At 35.4% G+C, this 20,937-nt stretch overlaps 1 protein-coding gene across 1 annotated transcript in view; it reads left to right on the top strand.

Moving 5' to 3' along the window:
• HMPREF1120_05396 (uncharacterized protein) overlaps positions 1-1,437 on the top strand; it is a 5,410-nt gene extending 3,973 nt beyond the window's left edge. The window contains exon 4 of the mRNA XM_009159568.1: positions 8-1,437. The gene's annotated coding sequence lies outside the window, so the exon portion shown is untranslated. The remainder of the gene's footprint in view (positions 1-7) is intronic.
• Positions 1,438-20,937: the final 19,500 nt, after the last annotated feature.

Here is a 20,937-nt window from a genome sequence, read left to right as displayed (position 1 = left end):
GATTCAGGCTGTATGTGTTTGGAGATGCCTACGGCTGTCCTCCACACGATACAGTTCAAGGGCACCTGGGATTCAGGCTGTATGTGTTTGGAGATACCCATCTCTGGGTCATTGATACGAGTAGGATTTGTCCAAGCATGCCTGTCCTTGCCGAAGCGAGGCGAGTCCCGAGAACAAATCCTTCTCAGGACACCCTTGGTGGAAGCACCCTCCAGGAATATTGGATGAGATGGTCAGAGGATTGCCGCTTACCTTTTGTACTATGACGCAGTGCTCTAAAAAGAGCGACTAATACAGATGGTCCAGCTATCCGACACGGCGTTAGCGGGACGACACTATGCGAGACAAGCTGCCATGAACGACCGATCGCCTGTTGACCCCTCACCATCAGCCCAGGCCCAGGGTGCCTTAGTGCTTATTTCACGGCCAGACCGCTAGTACTCCGGCTCGAGAATCCTTGGACGGACAGCGGCCGGATCCGTCCGAACTCCCTGGTACCGGGGTCCTGCGGGTGGCCCGACCGGAAAAATCGAAATTGTATCCGGTCATGTCACGCTGGCAGCAAGTATATCATCCGATTCAGGCAAACCTCCGTGGAGGAGGCAGGGTCTGCTAAATAAGCCTTTGTGATCAGTAATATGAACGCCAGCCAGCCACATACCTGCGGTTTCAGCTCCCCCGTACCGCAAGACTAAATTTCTTGTGGGCGTGCATTGCCATTGCCCTTGCTCTATGAGCATAAAGTGCTTGGTCGAGCTCAATGACATACACGGATATCTCTGACCTTGTGAGCAATGCGTTTGTTTTGTCCGCATGATTTCTCAATTACAATAGATGGATACTACTACTCGTCGTGGGTACAGTACCACGGGTAGCGACAGTACTGTCGGTGCATGGTCACCCTGTTCAACTTGGCAGTCTAAGGTACCAGGGTCGATCGGAGAAATTCTGTGACATACAGTTCATTGTACAGTGGTATATTGTAGATGGACTCATAAAGGAAATCTTTTTTCTGCGCAGGTGGTTCTCCGTTGGCGAATCACAGCACCTTAGTAGTGGTATGGTACTAGAACAGGGAAAAGAAAACATCATTGTTGCCCCATCCTAGCCATGCCCGTTGTCCTCGGGGTCGATAGACGAGTCTTGGGGAAATGGGTAGGCCCTACGGCTGGTACTCGGGACAAGGCTGATGGATGGTTGCAATGGGAGACAGCGTTGTCAGGAGACGACTCCTGGTCTTGGCAGAGTCGTCTCCGGGAGTCGTACTAAGAGTCGACTCCCAAAATTCTTAGGGAGTCGACTCTAAGCGGCTCTTTTAATTTCCGTTAGTAGCTTAGTATAAAATAATAGGGTCTAGGATATAGTTACCTTATACTTTAGGTAGAGTAGTGAGTTTTTATAGTATAAATTACTAGAAAAGACCTCACTAACGTCGAGAATAAGTACTCTAACCCTATTCTTCTTATCTAGTAGTGCTACGCCGATACCTTATCCTACGTCGTCGTCCTAATCGGTATCCTTATCCTCGTAACTACGCTCTTCGTTAACGCTAACTATACCGTCTAGTAGGAGTAAAATAAGGCGTATAGAAGGAAAGAGATAGGTTCGAGTCGGCCGTATACCGAATATTCGTCGACTTACGCCTATATCGAAGATCTAGGAATACGGAGACGAGTACTAGGATCTAAGTAGCCCTTTCGCGCACCTCTATTAGCTCTATAATTACTATAATACTATAATTATAATAAGTCGATAGTAATTAACGTAGAATATCTCTCGTTATCTTAAGAATCGATATTATATTATAGTAAAGAGAGATTCGAGCGAGAAGACTATCGAGGAGAAGACGCGTAGAGGAGAAGAAGAGATATTTCGTCGACGAGAGACTTTTTAATCGCTCTATATTACCGTCGATATTAAGGTATTTAGGAAGTTATTAGTTTAATAGATAGTATAACGATAAGTTCTCTTTTCTGCTATTAGTTACGCTAAATTTAGGAATATATTAATATATCTATAACCCTCGGTCGAAAGATATCTCGTTTAGTTATATAATTCGGTTATCGAGTAGATTAGGACTAAATATCTAGCCGCGCGTAAGTAACTTAAAGACTATCTATCGGACTCCCTATCGAGAATTTACTTTAGCTTTAATATATAGACGTCGCCTAACTACGCCGTAATCCTAGGACTCTATATCTACTATCTTACGCCGTCTCTTTATCTAAAGTAAGCCCTAGTCGCGTTAAAAGAGATAGAGGGGGTTTATAATGGGGAGAATATCGGTCGGATTATAGGAGATATAATAGAGGAGCTCGGCGTCGATTATAAACTCGATATTTTCGTCGGCGACAATACGAGTAACGTCGATAGCGCAATTTAGGCACTTATAAGAAGGTTTCGCCCTAAGAAGAGTATTAATACGTATACTAGGCGCTCCCGGTGCCTAAGATATATTATGAATCTCGCCGTAAAAGCATTCTTGCTCGAGGACGATTATAACGTATTTATAGACGACGTCGCCGTTATAGAATAGGCTATACTGCGAGACGAACAACTTCTCGCCTAGGAATAGGCTAAATAGCGTTCGAGAGGGCCTATAGGAAAGTTCTATAATATTATCGTTTATATCCGTCGGTTACCTTAGAGACGCTAGGAATTTAAAGCTAAAATCGAGGGGTATATTAGGCGTATAGAGGTATACGGTAAGTTTTCCGAGTAGTTAACGTTACTTTTTAGCTAATTAGGAGCTAGGAATTTAGTGGGGTCCGAGGATAACTTATCCTATTAACTAATTAGAGTATATTACCTTATCTATACGTAACTTTTTAGTATATAATTAATAAGAAATAATAAATTATCGGCCTAAAAAACCTATATTTACTAACGTTAACTACTAGGCGAGACTCTCGATTTTACTACCGACTTAACTGTAATCCTAGATAACTCGATACGTTAGAACTTAACTTATCGCTCTATTCGACGTAGCCTTCGCCTTCGAGAATCTATAGATTCCTACTTATTATATTATAACGGCCCTCTTAACGATAATAAACTTATAAACGAAGATTAGGCGTAGCTTACCGAGATCGTAGAGGTCTTAGAACTATTTAATTATATTACGCTTCGCCTAGAGGGTAATAGTAAAAGTGGTATATACGGCGCTATTTAGGAGGCGATTATATCGCTTAACTATCTCCTTATAAATATTAAGCGACGGCAACGAGTACTTCGGGAATAATAGGAGGCGCAATAATAGTAACGATAGGAGGCGTAATAATAGGAAATAGGTCGACGCCGTAGACGCACCTCTCGTCGCTCTACAGTCTACTATACTCCTAACAACTTAGGTTAACCCCCTATTAATCGTATACCAAAACGCGTAGTAAAAGGCTAAAAGCTAACGGAGTATAACGCGTTAACGGATGAAAATTATAAAATCTACGCCGCCGGAGCGTTACTTAACCCGTGTCTTAGGAGAGCCTATTTTAAGAAGAGATAGACAGATAATGCCGCGCATTACGTTAGGCGTATAATAGATACGAATCGGAATATTTAGGAGAGAGACTACCGCCTAAATATAGTATAATCGGCTTCTCCTATTTTCTAGTTACTATTCGACTTATTTCTCTGCGAAACTTAGCAATAACCGGATATCGTTAATAACGAATTTAATAACTATATTAACGGCTAATAAACGCCTATACGGTAGTAGTAGGAATATAACTTATTCGAGTGGTAGTAATTAAGCCTCTATCCTTCGCTCCGCCAGTTATTACGGAGCACTGCTACGAGAGACTTGTTGCAAACGTATGTGCTGTTTATGATATGAATTCTAAGACGAAGGACTATGAAGAGAGTTGCGCTCGGTTGCACGAGTAAGTAGTTAGCAACCGAGGTCTGCCAAGCCTTCGTTGTGATTACGTATTAGTTACGTATTACTGGGTATCACGTGATGTATAGCGGCACGTAATGGCGATTCGGTATATTAATCCGTAATATTACCTTCTCTTAAACCTATCTACTTAGCCCTCTAAGTTTATATCTTATTCAGTTAATATATCGATTTAATAGAGACGATTCGACGTTAATAGTCGCTCGTATCCTAGCCTTTTAACGTTACCTAGATATCAGGATAGTAGCTATTAACTATAGGGTGTAGAGTAATATCCTTATAACGACTCTATTAGTAGACCTACTAGGAAGGCCGATATCGAGATATCTAGGGCGTTATACTCGTAATATAGGATAAGTTAGTTATCTTCGTCGGGATCTTCTCTGCGTCGATATATATTCTAGTAACAATTTGTCTAACGAGAAGTCGTATCTATCTGGGGGTCCGGGTTTCTTTAGATAACGACTATAGAAGTGCTATACGAGTTTATTATAGCCTAGTAGGACCTCTTTCTAGTCGTAGTACCGTTCTAGGTACCCTTTCTACTTAACTAGGTACTATAGTCGTCGTTTCTTTCCGAATAACCTTAAGTCGAGGATATCCTTAACTTCCTATTCCTTATTAGCTTTATTATCTCTTTCTACGACGACGGGAGGTGGTGATAGAGCTATCTATCCTAGTAGAGAGTTATTTATAGCCTTCTATAGTAGTAAGGTATAGAATACGTTATAAATTCTTATACTTTTAGGTAAGTCGAGTCGATACGCTCTTAGATTTATAACTTAGGAGATTTTGAACGGCCCTAAGTTCTTTACGTCCAACTTTTTAGATAGTCGATTCGTTTTTAGATTCCGTATATTTAGCTATATTATATTATCCACTTTGTAGGTAGGCGCTATATATCGAGATACGTTCGTAAATTTCTCGTATTTAGCCTATATATAGGTTATTTCGTTCCTAAGTATTTTATATATTCGTTTTATCTATTCTATAAACTTATCTGCTCGTTTGGTATCCAGTACGGCGTAAGATATAATCTACTTGTTATAGACGAGTTTAATATCTAATCGAGGATAGAAACCGTAATTAGCGAAGAAAGGTAACGACTATATAGTTAACGAGATATGTGTATTTACGGCGAATTTAGCTATCGAAAGCTATTCGACCTAGTTATTCTATATATAGTTGTAGTAGTAATGTAAATACTATTCTATAATCTAGTTAGAGTTCTTAGACTATCTATCCGTCTCGGGGTAAAAAGCACTAGATAGTTATTTCCGTATTTTTAGCCTCTCGTATAAATAGCTCTAGAATACTAATATAAACTGAGGCCCCCTATCTAAGGTTATAGCGTTAGGAAGACCGTGTCGAGAGAAAATATATCGTAGGAATAGTCGAGTAACTATAGTAGCGTCCATCTTACGGCAGGGTATATAGTATCTCTATTTACTAAGTCTATTAGTTATAACTATAATATTAGAATAGGTAACGTAATCTATAGTACTTTTACTTAGTAGTAAGTCGACTACGAAATCGACTACGACCTCTGTCTATAATCGGATTAGTATAGGAAGTTATAATAGGGTACCGGAGTACTTTTATCTAGACGCTTTCGATAGTTAGTAGATATAGTAGTTACGGACAAAACGGTAACTATCTTCTATTATCCTAGACTAGAAGTAGTTCCGAGATAGTAGTATGTACGTTTTAGACTTTCCTAGGTATCCCGAGCCTAGAATGTTATAATAGGCTTGAATTAATTATAATCTTATATCCTTAGCTTTATATTTAGGTACCTAGAGTCGGTTTCTATACTAGACTTGGTTATCTTTTAAAGCGTAGTCTACTAAGGAAATATAGCGAGTAGTTAGGTCTATTTTAATCTTCTAAGGGAGTTTAATCGAAGGGTCTTATAGTGTTTTTATTACTACTACTAGAGTAGTATTATTTCCTTCTTAGTAGAGTTACTATACTAGTTTAGGAAGTGTAGGTTTATCGGTCTGGTTTAGTATATCTATTAGGGTTGCTAATTCGGCGAGCTAAGTAGTAGCTACTAGTCGTATAGGTTCTAGGTGTCTAATCCCGGATCCTAAATTATAAGGTTTAAGTACCGTCTAGAGTTAGTACTTTAGGCGATTATTCTACTTATTCTAAGGTTTATAATCCGGCCGACGTATTAGGCTATTAGGCTTAGTTCCTTAAATATTAGGTCGATATTCGATAGTAAAGTAGAATTCGGAAAGAAACTCGCTCTACCTTATCTAACGACGATTTAATTACTTTATTATTATAAAGTACTCTAGAGACCGATAATTAAATAGGACTCTTACTAGCCGGGATAGATTAGTCCCTACGAGCTCGAGCCTCTATTCCTCGAATATCTTAATAATTACTAGTAGCTCTTTATTATAGATTTCGTAGTTATACTCGATAGGCGATATCTTCTTCGAGAAGAAGGCTATCGAGTATAACTCTCTCTTAATATCCTTTTAAGAGAGGACTTCTACGACTACTATATCTAATATATTAACTTCGACCTAAGTTTCTACTTCTAGATTAAAGAGAGCGAGAACTAGTAAAGAAGCGAATTAGCGTTTAAGTAGTTCGAACGCTTACTAATAGTCGGCTTTCTAGAGAAATCTTTTATTCTTCTTCGTAAGTCGTATAAGTAGTAATACGATCTTTCCGAAGTTCTTAATAAATATTCTATAGAAATTTACGAATCCTAGAAACGCTTAAATATCTTTAACGTTCCTAGATATAGTCTACTCGAGAACTATCCTAACCTTATCTAGGTCTATTCGTAGGCCTTAGGTAGAGATAATTATTCCTAAATATTTCACTTTCGGGACGTGAAACTCCGTTTTATCGATATCTACGTATAATTCGTACTTTCGTAGACGCGTTAAGACTTCTTTTATATATCTTCGATAGTCCTCTAGGTTATTACTGAATATTAATACGTTATCTAAGTAAGCCGTATAGAAGTTATTTAAGATATCCTATAGAGCTAAGTTAATATAGCCTTAGAAGGACGACGGGGCGTTATATAAGCCGAATAGTATTACTAGGTATTCGAACTATCCGAATCGGGTAGCGAATACTATCTTCTATTCGTCTTCGTATTTAATTCGTATTCTATTAAATATAGCGATAATATCGAACTTAGTAAAGTAGCGAGCTCGGTAGAGCCTATCTAGTGTCTCTCGAATACGCGGGATCGGGTACCTATTCTTAATAGTGATCGTATTTAAGGCTCGGTAGTCTACGCAAAATCGTAACCCGCCGCCGGGTTTGCGAACTAAGATAATAGGCGAAGCGATAGAAGATAACGACTATCGGATAAAGCCTTTCGCTAAATACTCATTAATATACTTCTTCGTAGCCGTAAGCTCTTCTTATATTATACCGTACGCCTTTTTATACGGTAGCGGGTCTTTCTTAGATATAGTTAATCGAATTTCGTAGTCTATACTAGATCTATAAGAAGGTAATATATCTAAGGATAATCTCGAGAATACGTCGAGAAAGTCATAGTATTCGGGAGGAACCTTTAAGCGTAGGTTAATATCTTCCTTACCTTTTATAAACTTCTCGAAGTTAGTAGAGTTTACTGCGCAGTATGCTAAAGGTGATTTATTCCGTAATATATTAGTGAGGAGATCCTTATCAGATATTGCCAATTCTATAGGTAGGAATATTATAGCGTCGTAGACGCTATCTTCCTGGATTAAATCGTAGAATTCCGATATCGTAGTAGCCGTAATATTAATGCTATTAATAGTCGTATAGGGTAGATAATGTTTTAGAGCCGTTACACTAAATATAGTAGTAGGCTATCGATAAGGGAGATATCTTCTATTATAGTATTCCGGAGAGAAGGTAATAGAGCGAGACTTAAAGTCTAGGCTTACGTTATATCGAGTTATCTACGAAATACTAAGTATAAGTAGGTAATTTAGCTTAGGAACGATATAATAACGTATTCTCTCGAAATATTATTCGACCGCTATTTCTAGTTTAGCGAAGTAGGTAATAGATGATTTTCGTTCGTTAGCTATAGATAGCGCTTTCGGCTTTAGAAGAGTATATATATAGAAGGTTAGGTTATACTTCTTTAGAAACCTCTTATTAATAAAAGAGGAAGTAGTACTAGTATCTAATAGTGCTTAATAATTAGTAGTTTTAATAGTCTCGGGAAAGGTCTACGGATACTCGATACGTCCCGGTTTAGCTAGACGTAGGTTACTAAGTAAGTATTCTACTATTAAATAATCGATCTCGTCTAATATTTATATTAGTAATAAGGTAAGAATATTCTTATATTTATTAAGCTTATCTCGCTTAGGTAATAGTCGTCCTAAATCGTATAAGTAATAACGATTTAGGATAGGTCGTTTCCCGACTCGAATAAAGAGTTAGTATTATCTATCGAATTAGGGTCTTAGGTGTAGTCTTTATTATTATTATAGTTACTCTAAACGTCGTATTCGTCCAAGTAGAGTATATAAATATTATTTTCCTTACGCCACTTATAAGTCTTGTAGTTAGAGCGACTAGGGCGATATCTAACTTCTCCGTAATCGAAATAAGTACTCTTATCCTTTAATTATTTACGAATATTTAGATTACTCGTATTAGGGGCCTATAGCGGTAGTTATTTCTTAGACTTAGTTATAGTAGTTGTAGAAATACGCACTTCCTTAGTAGGAGCCTTATTTATACGAGGCTTCGTAGTAATAGAAGGTTTCTCGTTACGACGACGAAACTGTTTATCGAGTAATAAGCGCTCTTTATTACGGCAAGTGTTAATTAAGTCTTTCTATCGTTTACAATTAGGTGCGCTACGCACGAGGTTCTATATAGCGTCGTCGAGCTTATCTACTAAGTTAGCTATTTTATCTTAGTCCGTCTTAGGTAGAAAGTAGACGAGTCTCTAGAACTTAGATAAGAACTTATCGAAGCGCTCGTTAGGACGCTTCTTTAGCTAGTTATAGTTAATCCGTACTTGCTTATTACGATAGTAAATACTATATAACTAATCTAGGAGGGAGAGAATATCGGATATCTTATGGAATATAACTATCGATCCGGACTTAGGTAGGTAAGGTTCGATAGCGTTATAGGTATCTCCTAAAAGACGAGTAGCGATATATATAACTATACTCTAGGGTTCTTATCTCGTCTATATCTCTTCTTCTACTTTCAACTTATAGACTAATTTAGACTTCTACTCGTAGTAACGATTCTTATTACTATTAAATTTAGGAGGATTAGTAACCTTAAGACGATAGCTAGTAGAAGTTAGTCCCGTTAGGTAGCTAAGTAGGATAGGAGGTACTATAGATAGACGATAGACTAGTGGTTAGGTAGGACTACTCCGATTCGAATAAGAAGTAGTAGCTCGACGATTACTTTAGCGTTAATAATAGTTAGCTAGATTATTTATAATATTATACTAAGCTTTCGTCTAGCTATTATTCGAGACTAGTATCGGCGTATTAATAGTTAGCTTTAGGATTAATACGGAGCGATAAGAAGGAGGAACTAGTAGATAAGTTATAGTAGCGGCGACTCGTGGAGAAGATACTCGAGTTTACTAAGCGGCTCGAGCGATATCTACTTTAAGCGTTCTATTCTTATCGAGTAGTCGAACGTTCTAAGCTCGAAGTATCTTTACTTCTGCTCTTAATCGAGTATTATCTTCGATATCCGCTTAGTTTACTATAAGTTCTACGTCTAAGGAATCTAGGTCTACTTAGAGTTCGTTAGAGTAATTAATCTATAGTTAGTAATTAGCTTAATTATCTTTATAGCGTTACTTAGCTTTATTAAGGAGATTTCGAAGATCTACTAGTTAGGATAAGCTACTCTATATAGATTCTTCTAAGTTATAGTTTCTCCTCTATAACGATAAGATACGAGTATCTTTAACCTTAAGGTCTTCTAAAAGAGTAGTAAGTTCTATACGGCGTACCTCTATAGCTTCTTTTAATTAAGTAGATATATCCTATATCTAGATTATTCTACTAATAAATCTCCGGAGTAGACGGAATATCTAGTCTAGTTACTATACGACGTAATCTCTAAAGTTACTAGCTAAGGAGAATACTAGATAGTTAGCTTAGAGACCCGGTAGGCCTTTATCTAGGATAATAGTACTATTATCTTCTACCTTCTAGTATAAGAGGAATAATAGATTAAGTCTAGACCTAGGCTGCGCAGTGGCGCGGGTCAACCCGACCCTACCCGCGTTAGGGCTACCCTAAGGGTTAGGCCGAGTAGGCACTCCGTAACCCAACGGGTGCCGCGGGCGGGTTCCTGAAATTTGAGCCCTACCCGTGGTACCTATTTGGGCCGGGTAGCCCGTTCGGGTGGATAGTTTAATAGAAAAATACCGATAATATTATAGCTTAATATATATAGAAAAGTAATAGCTTATACGCTAACTAGAAAACGTACTAGTATAAGAGGAACCTATTCTATAGATAGAATTAATATAGTAATTATTATTATACTCTAGTTACTACCTTCTCGAAATAGTACGAAAATATAAATATAAGCTATTATAGGGAAATATAGTTAAAGGTATAATCGTAAGAGTACTATTTAGTACTTATTAATCTTATAGGGTACTCCTAAATACTTTATAAATACTATAGGTAGATAATTAAGGAGCGTATAATAGCTTAACCTTCTATTTATATAGGGGCAGGTAGCTACTTAGCCTTAGGCTCTTACGATTCTACGTACGTTATATAATTAGATAAGGATAGATAAGTTATATATCCGTACTTTCGGTATATCTAGATTCTAGAAGATATCGAGTCGGTATAGTATAATTATAGATCTTCTCGGTAGTTATACTCCTCTTAGAATAGTATATATTATACTTATACTTAGGCTTCTTATTATAATTATTCGCGATATAATAGTTATTATAGTAATCTATTCTTCGAAGACTCGAAGAGGTACGAGAGGTTTAAAAGTACGTAAAGATCGATTAAGAAACGAATAGAGACGAGACTTTAATTAAGAATAACTAGAGAGGGACTAAGAAGAGTAATAATAAATAGCGTATTCTATCGGCTTCGCGGCCCGTTAGATATATACTTATAATAAATACTACCGTCTTAGTATAGAGTATATAAAGTCCGTCTTAAACGTAAAATCTAAGCTTATAATATTACTCTTCTATCTTCTCTTAGTTCTCTTTAGACTACTAGAACGCTTAACTATAAGTATAGTATACTATAGAGATCGGCGGAGTTTAAAGATCGGCTAAGTATAGTAGTATAGAAGATAAAAGAGATAAATAGCTAGGACGAAGGGCGTAACGGTATATTCTAAGAATAGTAATAGAGTACGACTCGCGTAGTATATATAGAGGTAAAGGCGAACTTAGATATAGAAGTAGTCGAGATTCGAGAACGCCGATATTTAGTATATCTAGAGCGCTTCGCGTAAAAGTAAGTCCGTCCGCCTTCGTATAGTCGAGTCGAAGAAGAGGGCTACTCTTCGGGTTATAAACTAAAGAGATTAGTTAATAAACGTAAATAGATCTCTCGCCTTATAGATATCGCTATATAATTAAGTATTAAGTAAATCTACTTTAGTACTAACGATAGTAGAGAACTATTAACCGCTATTATAAGGATTAGCGAGCTAGAAGGTATTATTAAGAATATACTATAGTAACTAGTCGTATCTCGATTCTCGATAGAAGAGAATAAAGTTCCTAATTAGGATCGACTAAACTTAAATTAAAGTCGACTTCTAGCTAAAGTACTAGAAAGCTAAGTAGACGGTAGCTCGCGAGACGCGAGCGTAATATATTAATAATAGTATTACTAAGATTACTACTAATTTTAGAAGATCCTCGAAGTAGAGAATATACTAGTATTGTTAAAACTATTCTAGAGAATAGCGTAAGAGGTAAATTACTAGAAACTAGATAATAGTACTAATATAGATTACTATAAATAGCCTAGATTAAACTCTCTACTAAATCCCCTTAGATATATTTCCCCGTAATAGAGGTAGTTAATTATAAGATCTTATAGTCTATAACTTATTTTAGATAGACGGAATATAGTACGGATTAGCTCGAGGAATAATTCCTTTTTACTAGTAGTAGACGAACTAATCTTACTTATAATCTATATACGCCTTTTATACTCTCTCTAACGTCCTCGTAGACTAACTTAATTCTAGTAATTAAAATTAAACTACTAAACCTCTACTATAGGTACTTTAGCTTCGAGGAAGATAAGTATACGCTACTCGTAGTATATAATATTCTATATCTACGTAAGTAACTCGAGCTAGACTCCTTAGGCGCGTCGAACCTATTAGCTATAGCGAATAGTATATCTCCGACTATAGTCTCTTTCTTTATAATTATCTTCGTACTATATAACGGTTTACTTAACTATCTAGAAAAATCCCTAATAAAGAAGTAGTCTACTATATCGACTAGAATATCGACTAACTAGATTCTAACTAGGGTAGGAATATAGCTACTAGTAATTGGTCGTATAGCGGGGGTTAAGGCGGCGGGTAAGTTATATATCTTTACTCTAGATAGTAATACGCTTCGCGTAGATAGTATATAGATTAGTATCTATATCTTATATTAGTTATACTAATTAATAGAAGTTCTAATTCGTATTAACCTTTAAATAATAATACTAAGAAAGCCTTAGTAGATATCTAAAGGGCCTTTATTATAGTTACTTCGATACGAATAATATTATTAGAGAAGTTCTCTATAATCTCTCTTACTAGATAGATAAAGAGGGCTACCGAGATAATAGAATTAGTAGTACGTTAGTAATATATAATTTCGCGTAATAAAAACGCTATCGTCTCGTTAGCTCTATTATAGTAATTAATATAAGGAAATATACGAATCGCTTCTATCTATTATATACCTACTTTAGAATCTCTAGATAATCTCGTATTACTCGCTCGGCTAGAGATTAGGTTTCTTATTATAATTTTCTCTTCGGCAGATAATATATAGAGAGCGAGAGTAAATATACCTTCGCCGTCCGATTTGCTCTTCGGTCGTAGAGCTATAATAAGTTTCTTTCTATAAGCTTTATAAAGTTAGTATTAGCGTCCCTTAAGTAGTACGCGGTTCGTACTATAGTCGTATCTATCGGTTTTCCGGCCGCCTTAGATTTCGAGATTATAGGTAAAGTCTTTCCGCTTTTTAGGGTTATAGATAGAGTCTTTTCGCTTCTCTTATCGATTCTCGAGCTAGATAGAGTCTTCGAGCTAATTATCTTACCGCCCTTTAAGTTAGGTCGTAGAGGCCGTAGAGTCTTCGAGCTAGTTATCTAGTACGGTCTTAGGTTATATATAGACGATATAGAACTAGATAGTAGTTCCTTTATATTAGTAAGCGAAGTTACTCTACGTACTATACTTATCTCTATATTTACTCTCTACTAGTATTTCTCTAAGATTCTACGCGCTACGTATTACTCTAATCAGAAGGTATTAACCCTTCGTACTAGACTTCGCAGAACTAACTTTTCTAAATTAGCTCTCTACTTCTTTTTGTCTATTAATATATAGTCTAGGTCTTATTATATAATATTAATAAGCGATATATATAGCGTTAGTACTATATTAGTTACGCCGAGAATCTATTATTTAATAACTATTCGAAACTCGTATATATTAGTGGCTATTATTAGTTAGTATACGGCGAATATTATATAGAATTATAGAGTAGTTACTTACTACTATTAGAGTAATTAGGCGTTATCTATATCTATAGAAACGCCGATTTCGAGGGCGCGATATATCGTTACTCTTTAACTATAGGACTATTAAAAAGATTACTATAAAAGAGAAGAGTAAGTCTTACCTAAGATTAGCTAATAGAACTTCCTTATCCTTAGCTATAGAATATCTTATATAGTACTACCGTCGATAGTGGCGGCTATAGAGATCGAGCTTAATATCGGTTCTTAGAAAATCGAGACTAGTTTATCTATATCGAGAATAGATTAAAAGTCTAACTATTCCCACTCGGCTTATATTACTACGTAGAAGAATATATAGAATTTTCCGAGCGTATCGCGTAAGCCTTTTTCGTTACGTAACTATATCGCGAATTCTAGTATAAAAGTGTTCCGGATTATATTAGCTAGTCGGGATAGGGTAGTCGGGTTAGCTATATTACTAAGTATTACGTCGCTAAGATATCGAGAGATTCTATTCTTATATTCGCTATTTATATATTTCTCTAAGAAATATTAGCTAATAGTACTATAGTATACTTAAGTATATAAGGTATACTTATCTAAACGGTTATAGTTAACGGGATAATCGTAGTATCGATATCTAGCGGTAGGCGTAGATTAAACGTATACGGAGGTTGTACTTACGATACTACTTATATAATATCTAAGTCGTATAGCTTTTTTAGCCCTATAGTTATTACCTTAACTAACGTTAAACGAAATAGTAGCGTATAAGGTCTAGCTATAGATAGATCGATTATAAACTACTAAAAGATCTTTTCGGCCTATACTACCTAATATAAAGCTATACGATTTCGTTCGTCGGGCGTAGAGTTTAACGTCTTATTAGTAAGACTAGTATTATAAAGAGAAGATATATATACTATTAGTAATAATAGTATTAGGAAATCGCGGGGGGAAAAAGGAGGGTTTTCGTAGCTACTCTTCTAGTACCGAGATTAGTATATTAATTATAATAACGAAAGCCTATACGTACGTAATACGCTCGCTAGTAGTTTCTTCGAGTAGTCCTCGTAGTAACTAGAGTAATTATATCGCGCTATTTTACGAGTAAGCTAACGAGACCGTACTACTAATCGGGAGATTTAATAGCGAGGCGGTTTAGACTAGCTAAATACGGTCGAAGGCTATAGGAAATAGAGACGTAGAGTATACTACTATAGTTTTAGTACTATAGAGGAGGTAGAGGTAAGTACTAGTAGGAGGAGAATAATAAAGACTTAGCGTCTCGCCAAGGGCCTATTAGTATAGTAGCTAATAATAAATCGGTATACCTTTCTAAATAGACTAGCGTCGGTAACTAATTACTTTAATCTTATATTTACCTTACCTATACTTTACTACTACTTCTTTATATTAATTACGAATATATAACGATTTTATAGCCGTCTACGGATTAACTCGCTCTTCTAAATCTAGTAAGGCCTACTTTAGATATATTATAACGATTACGATAATAATAGCTTTAGTACTAGACTCGAGGTACGTAACTACTATCTATACGAGTTTCGTATATACTTAACTATAGTTATATAGTCTACTAGAGTCTTCGAGCTCTATTATCGGTACTATTAAAATCGAAAATTCCGAATATAGATTACTATAGCTAGGGCTAGCTAACTACCTCGCTACTAAAATATAGTAGAACTTATAGTATTCTACTAGCGAAGGGAGTAGCTAACTATAATAGTAATATAATCTTTAGAAAAATTTAGGATAGAAAACCCGATAGTAGAGCCGGAGTAAAGAGAAAACGCGAGGATTCTTACTCTACTAACTCGTATATAGTAAAGGCTCGGAAGCGTCGTACCGTAGTATCTAGGCTTATCGATAAGGCCTAAAGACGAGCCTAGACTAACTCGATTACTCTTAGTCGAGCGCTAAAGAGACTATAAAGTAGTTAAGCCTATAAGAACCTTAGTAATATAGAAAAGTATCGTGCCGAGTAGTTATATAAGGAAAAAGAGGAATAAAAAAGGTAGGCCTAAATATACTAATCTTTATTATATATTCTAATCGTACGCTATTCTAGGTTCGAAAGCGGGCGAAGTAAGTTATTTTTTAATTTATAGCTATAAATAGAGCTCGCCGAGCGCGGGAAGATAGGGACGGAAGCTAGCTAATATCTCTAATTAGTACTATCGTACTAATTACTATAAGTTTTAAAAGTAGTACTACGGGCGGTAGAGCCTTTATCGATATTTAACTCGATAGACTTTTCCGAGATTAATAGAGAGCTCGAGGTAAAACGGGCTAATTTCGAAGATCTTAGGCTCGCCGAAGATAATTTCGATTACGATAAAGATAGTATACTCGCTAAAGATCTTATTCTAAAAGCTATAGACGATAAGATTCTTACCGAAGAAGTAGAAGTCTAGAAGATTAACGAGAAAGACGTTACTACTAAGCTATACTAGTAAGTTATAGTAATTAACTATATACGGGGCTAGTACTAACTCCTAATTTTAATAGGCGTCTAGCTACGTAAGCCGTCGCCTTCTAGGAGATTTATTAATAAGCCTTAATTAGTCTATATACTAAGTATTAGTATATCCTAGATAATATCGATATATGTAGGCTCTTTTTAATTACCTAAGAGGACGGTACTTCTATTATTAGTCCTAAGTAGACTAATCTTATTAATAGTAGGTCGACTCTTAGATTAATTATTATATTACTAATATATAACTATAGGTGGTAGGGCTAATCCGATTAATTTATTCCCTAAAGAAATTCGCGGGGTACTACGAAGCGAGATAGCTATACGATTTGCTATATTAGACTACTAAATTAACTATCTTCCTAGTTCTATCTAAATCTAGAAACTATTTAACGATAACTAGATCGTTATAAATAGCTTCGGTATATCGATAGATCCGGTCGACGTAAACGTAGCGCTACGTACTTTCGATACTTTAAAAATAGAAGGCTGTATCCTAACGAGCGTATTCTAGTTATTTAGTCTAAAGGGCGATCTATTAGTATATACGCCGGAAGAAATAGCCGAGGGATACGGCGACTAGAATAAGACTAAGACGCTAAGCGATCGCTTATTTAAAGACTCTAACGACTAGAACGACGGCGTTATAAATATAGCTCGTCTCTAGATAACTTAAACTAAAAAGAAGATTAGTAATCGATAAATAGAGGGTATAGAAGCGAGCGATAATAGAAATAATTACGACGAGAGAGGCTAGAAGATAGTATTAGAATAAGCTAGTTATCTATAGCGCGAAAGTAGTAACTTATTCTAGGATAAGTCGGCTCTTTCTGATATTATATAGTATCTCGAGGAAGCTCTTAAACGAGAGTAGATACTATATTAATTATTATAACTAGAGATAGGCTTCTAGTTATATAGGGGGACCGACTATACTATTATATAGCGTAGAGTTTAGCGGTCGCTAAATCTAATACTAGTAGTATTTAGACTTATACCTTATACTTACTTTTAGCTACTACTAAGATTTAAGTAATCTTCTTCTAAATTTTACTCTACTTAATCTATAATATCTTATAATTAGAGCGTAACGCGAACGCGACGCGAAAAATAAGCGCCTTTTACGCCGGTACGTTATAACTATTAAGTAGGTAATAAGGTAGGCCTATATACTTAGATATTAGTATTTTACTATATTATATAGCTTATCTCCCCTAAAGGACGCGCGCGTTGCCTATAAAAAGAGAAGCGCGTTCGGAATCTATTTAAATTATCGCGATTCCGTTCGCTTATTCGTAGGGAATATATAACGAAGGTTAGAATAAAGATTATTATAATTATATAGTCTACTATTTATCTCTTAAAAATATTGTCTACCTTTAGCTTATTACGCTCTACTTCGTTCTCTACTTTCGTTAACTTTTCTTCTACTACTTAGAATTCTCGTACGTTAATAATCGGAATAATCGATCTTATCGACCTAGATAAGACGCCTAAGTCTATTCTTAAATAGATAATACTATATCTATCTATATTACTAGATCTCGATAACGATAAGCTTATCGACGATATCGTAGAAGGTCTACTTATACGATATTTATTCGATCTAAAGAAATTCTAGGTAGACGCGATTAATCGCCGTAAGAACGAATAGTTTATTCTATAAAGGGAAGAGTACGATAAAGTATTTTCGAAGTAGTAGAAATAAACTCTATAGACTCGTAAGTATATAACTATTACGATCTCGTAAACTACTAGTAAGGGTTCTAGTAAGTAATTAGATATCTAGATTAATGTATAGTTTTACGCCCGAAAGTACGATAGTATACCCTTCGTATATTATCTTCGGTATCGGTTAATATTATATTACTCTACGTTAAAGAAGATAGATATCTCTTATCTAAGTCGATATCTTATTAGTAAGAATTATACTAGAAATAAGAAGCCTAACGCGGATCTTAAGTATCTATTTACTAAGAAAAAGGTATATCTTCTACTATCTAATACTACGTATATTATCTTATACTAGTATAGGTAGAAGATTATCTTATTTTAGAGATTCGATTATTCGATTAATAAGAATTCTATAACTAGACGTTATAGATAATCGCTATACTACGCCTTCTATTTCGAGCTCTAGAGAATGTCGAGTTTCGTTAGCTAATTAAGATAGCGTCTATAGCTTTAATAACTCGGCTTAAGCTCTTAGTACTAATAAGTACTCGATAACGTCTATATTAGTAAGTAGATAAAGGATAGCGTTAACTTATAAGTCTCTTACTAGCCGAGGCTAAGATCTCGCTCGTAATTAACGACTAGATAAGTCCGAATAAGATATACTTCTAAGGAGTAACGAGATATATACTATTATAAAGATTACTATAATAACTAATATTATATAGTTATTTTATTAACGTAAACTAGGAGCTACGAGAGATTCTAGTAGACTTCGCCCTAATATATAAAGAGTTAACCGATAAAACCCTTTACGTATATCTTCTTACGTCGCTAGAGAACGTTAGTATTTAATCCGATTAGATTCTCTATATTACTATAAATAATATAAGAAATAATAGTACTATATTTAGGTATCTTCGGGAGATAACTAACCTTCTCGGCCGGGAATTAAACGGTCTTATTTAGGCCTCGTATCTTACGTATATAATCTAGCTAGCGGTTAAGGTATTGCTCTCCGCTCTACGTATTACGATAAGAAATAAAGTATAGATTACGGAATAGAATCTATTAAAGCCGCTAACTTATCTCTATATAGATATAGAGTCGGCCGATAGTACTACGGGCTTTATTATAGCGATATTCGAAAAGGTACTCGTATTATCGATATATCTTTATAAGAGTCTATTACTAACTATAAATAGGTCCGGAACTTAGCGATATATATTAATAGTAGTCTCTAGAGGCGCTCGCGATTCTTGCGTTACTAATTACGCGGTCGCTCCTTAAATCTAATTTAAGATATCGTAACTCGCTAGAACTCGACGTATAATATACTTATACGTATCGATAAGCTTATAACTAAAATCGTTCTATTTCTTAATAGAGAATTATAGCGTAACTATAATATCGAGTTAATTCGCTTAATAGAAGAGGAGCGGCTATAGATACGGTACCTTATCGATATTCTTACGCCGTTTACTCTCTACACGAACGTAATCGGAGCTACGGTTCGTGGTCTAATAGTCTAGTACGTTTATAAGATATATAACGAGCTATTTAATTATATCGAGACGTATTAGTAGAAGCTCGCTCAAAAGCGTATATCTTAGAAGATTACTATATATTAAGGGCTAGAATAGGCGGCAGAGAAGTTAACTAAATACTACGTAAAGATAAGCGATATACTTAGATACGTATATAGCGTTACAACGATCCTCTATTCTACCTAGAAGGCGATAACGTTCGAGACGGAGTCGTAAAAGTACAAAGATAGTAGTATACTATAGGTACGGTATTATCTATTATAATAATTATTATATTACTAATATATAGATAGAAAACTAAATATATTAATTATTTAAATATACTCTATTTAAATACTTTAAGTAGGGAGACTTAGCCCTTACTTTCTCGAGATAGCTCTAATTTATCGACTCTCTCGACGTTAAGTTCTAGTTAAATACTCTCTTTAGACGACGATATACTTAACGCTTTATACTTTAGCCGTATACTTTACTATTACTCTAGATATATTCTCTAGTATCTATACTATCTTAAGTAATTAGATTAATAAATAATCGATCTAGCGATTAGAACCTTTCTCGTCTCTTTACTTAATTATCTCGAGAACGACGAAGTATATCGAGTAATTTAGAACTTAAAAAATACTTAAAGAAGGAGGTAGAGGAGTTTAATAGTATAAGTACTCTACTACCGCTTAGATATAGAAAGCTAATATTATTAAGATATAGATTTCGATATCCTCGGTTAGTAAAAGAAGAACGAAGGTCGCTTTCCGATATTAGCGAAGATCGCTTAAGACTACCTTACTATTCTAGCTACTAAGGTTAGTCTTAAACGATTATTTAATATAGTAAGAGACTTCGTCTCGTATCGTCGTTATTATTTAAAGGGTAATATAATCCGACTTCTTATAATACTTATAATACTTAATAAAAATAGCCTTCGCGACTTCTTCTACTAACTCGAAGCCTCTAAGAAATAGAAAGAATCGATAATCTTATATAACGATTATAACGACGACGACCTAGCGCTCTAACTAGACTATATTAGTAATACGATAGAGTATTTCGAAGATAAAGATAAACCTAACCTTAATCTACTAGATATAGAGATTAATAGTTATTAAGATAAAGATTATAATAACTCTCCTTAACGGCCGAGCGTAATATCTTAACTACTTATAAAAAACTAACGAATACTTAAAGTCTTCGTAGGGTCTAATATACTAAAAGCCCTAACTCTCTTTAGATAACTAATTCTTCTAATATATAGTTCGAAGTCTTCTAGTTCGAGAGGTCTCTTAGTTACTATATTCGAAACGTTAGCTTTATTCTCGGATTCTACTCGACGCCGCTCTAGACGGACTTTAACTCCTAGATATAGAACTTCTTCTCGTTCGAGCCTTCTAAGCCGTAACCGCCTACTACCGTAATTATAAATACGCGGAAATAGTAGCCGAGGACTTACTTTCGTGGTCGAGATTTCGAGTAGCGGAAAAGAAAAGAGGCGTATATAGTAGTTATAACTTTAACTAGATATTCGAATATATATACTTATTTCCTTATATATCTATTCTCGTATTACGATTAGTAGATAATAGATTAGTAAGATTAGTAAGTAAT

Source organism: Exophiala dermatitidis (assembly GCF_000230625.1).
Source record: "Exophiala dermatitidis NIH/UT8656 unplaced genomic scaffold supercont1.4, whole genome shotgun sequence".
NCBI classification, from domain to species: domain Eukaryota; kingdom Fungi; phylum Ascomycota; class Eurotiomycetes; order Chaetothyriales; family Herpotrichiellaceae; genus Exophiala; species Exophiala dermatitidis.
The sequence above is the reverse complement of the archived record's forward strand: the minus strand, read 5'-3'. Positions and strand labels throughout refer to the sequence as shown.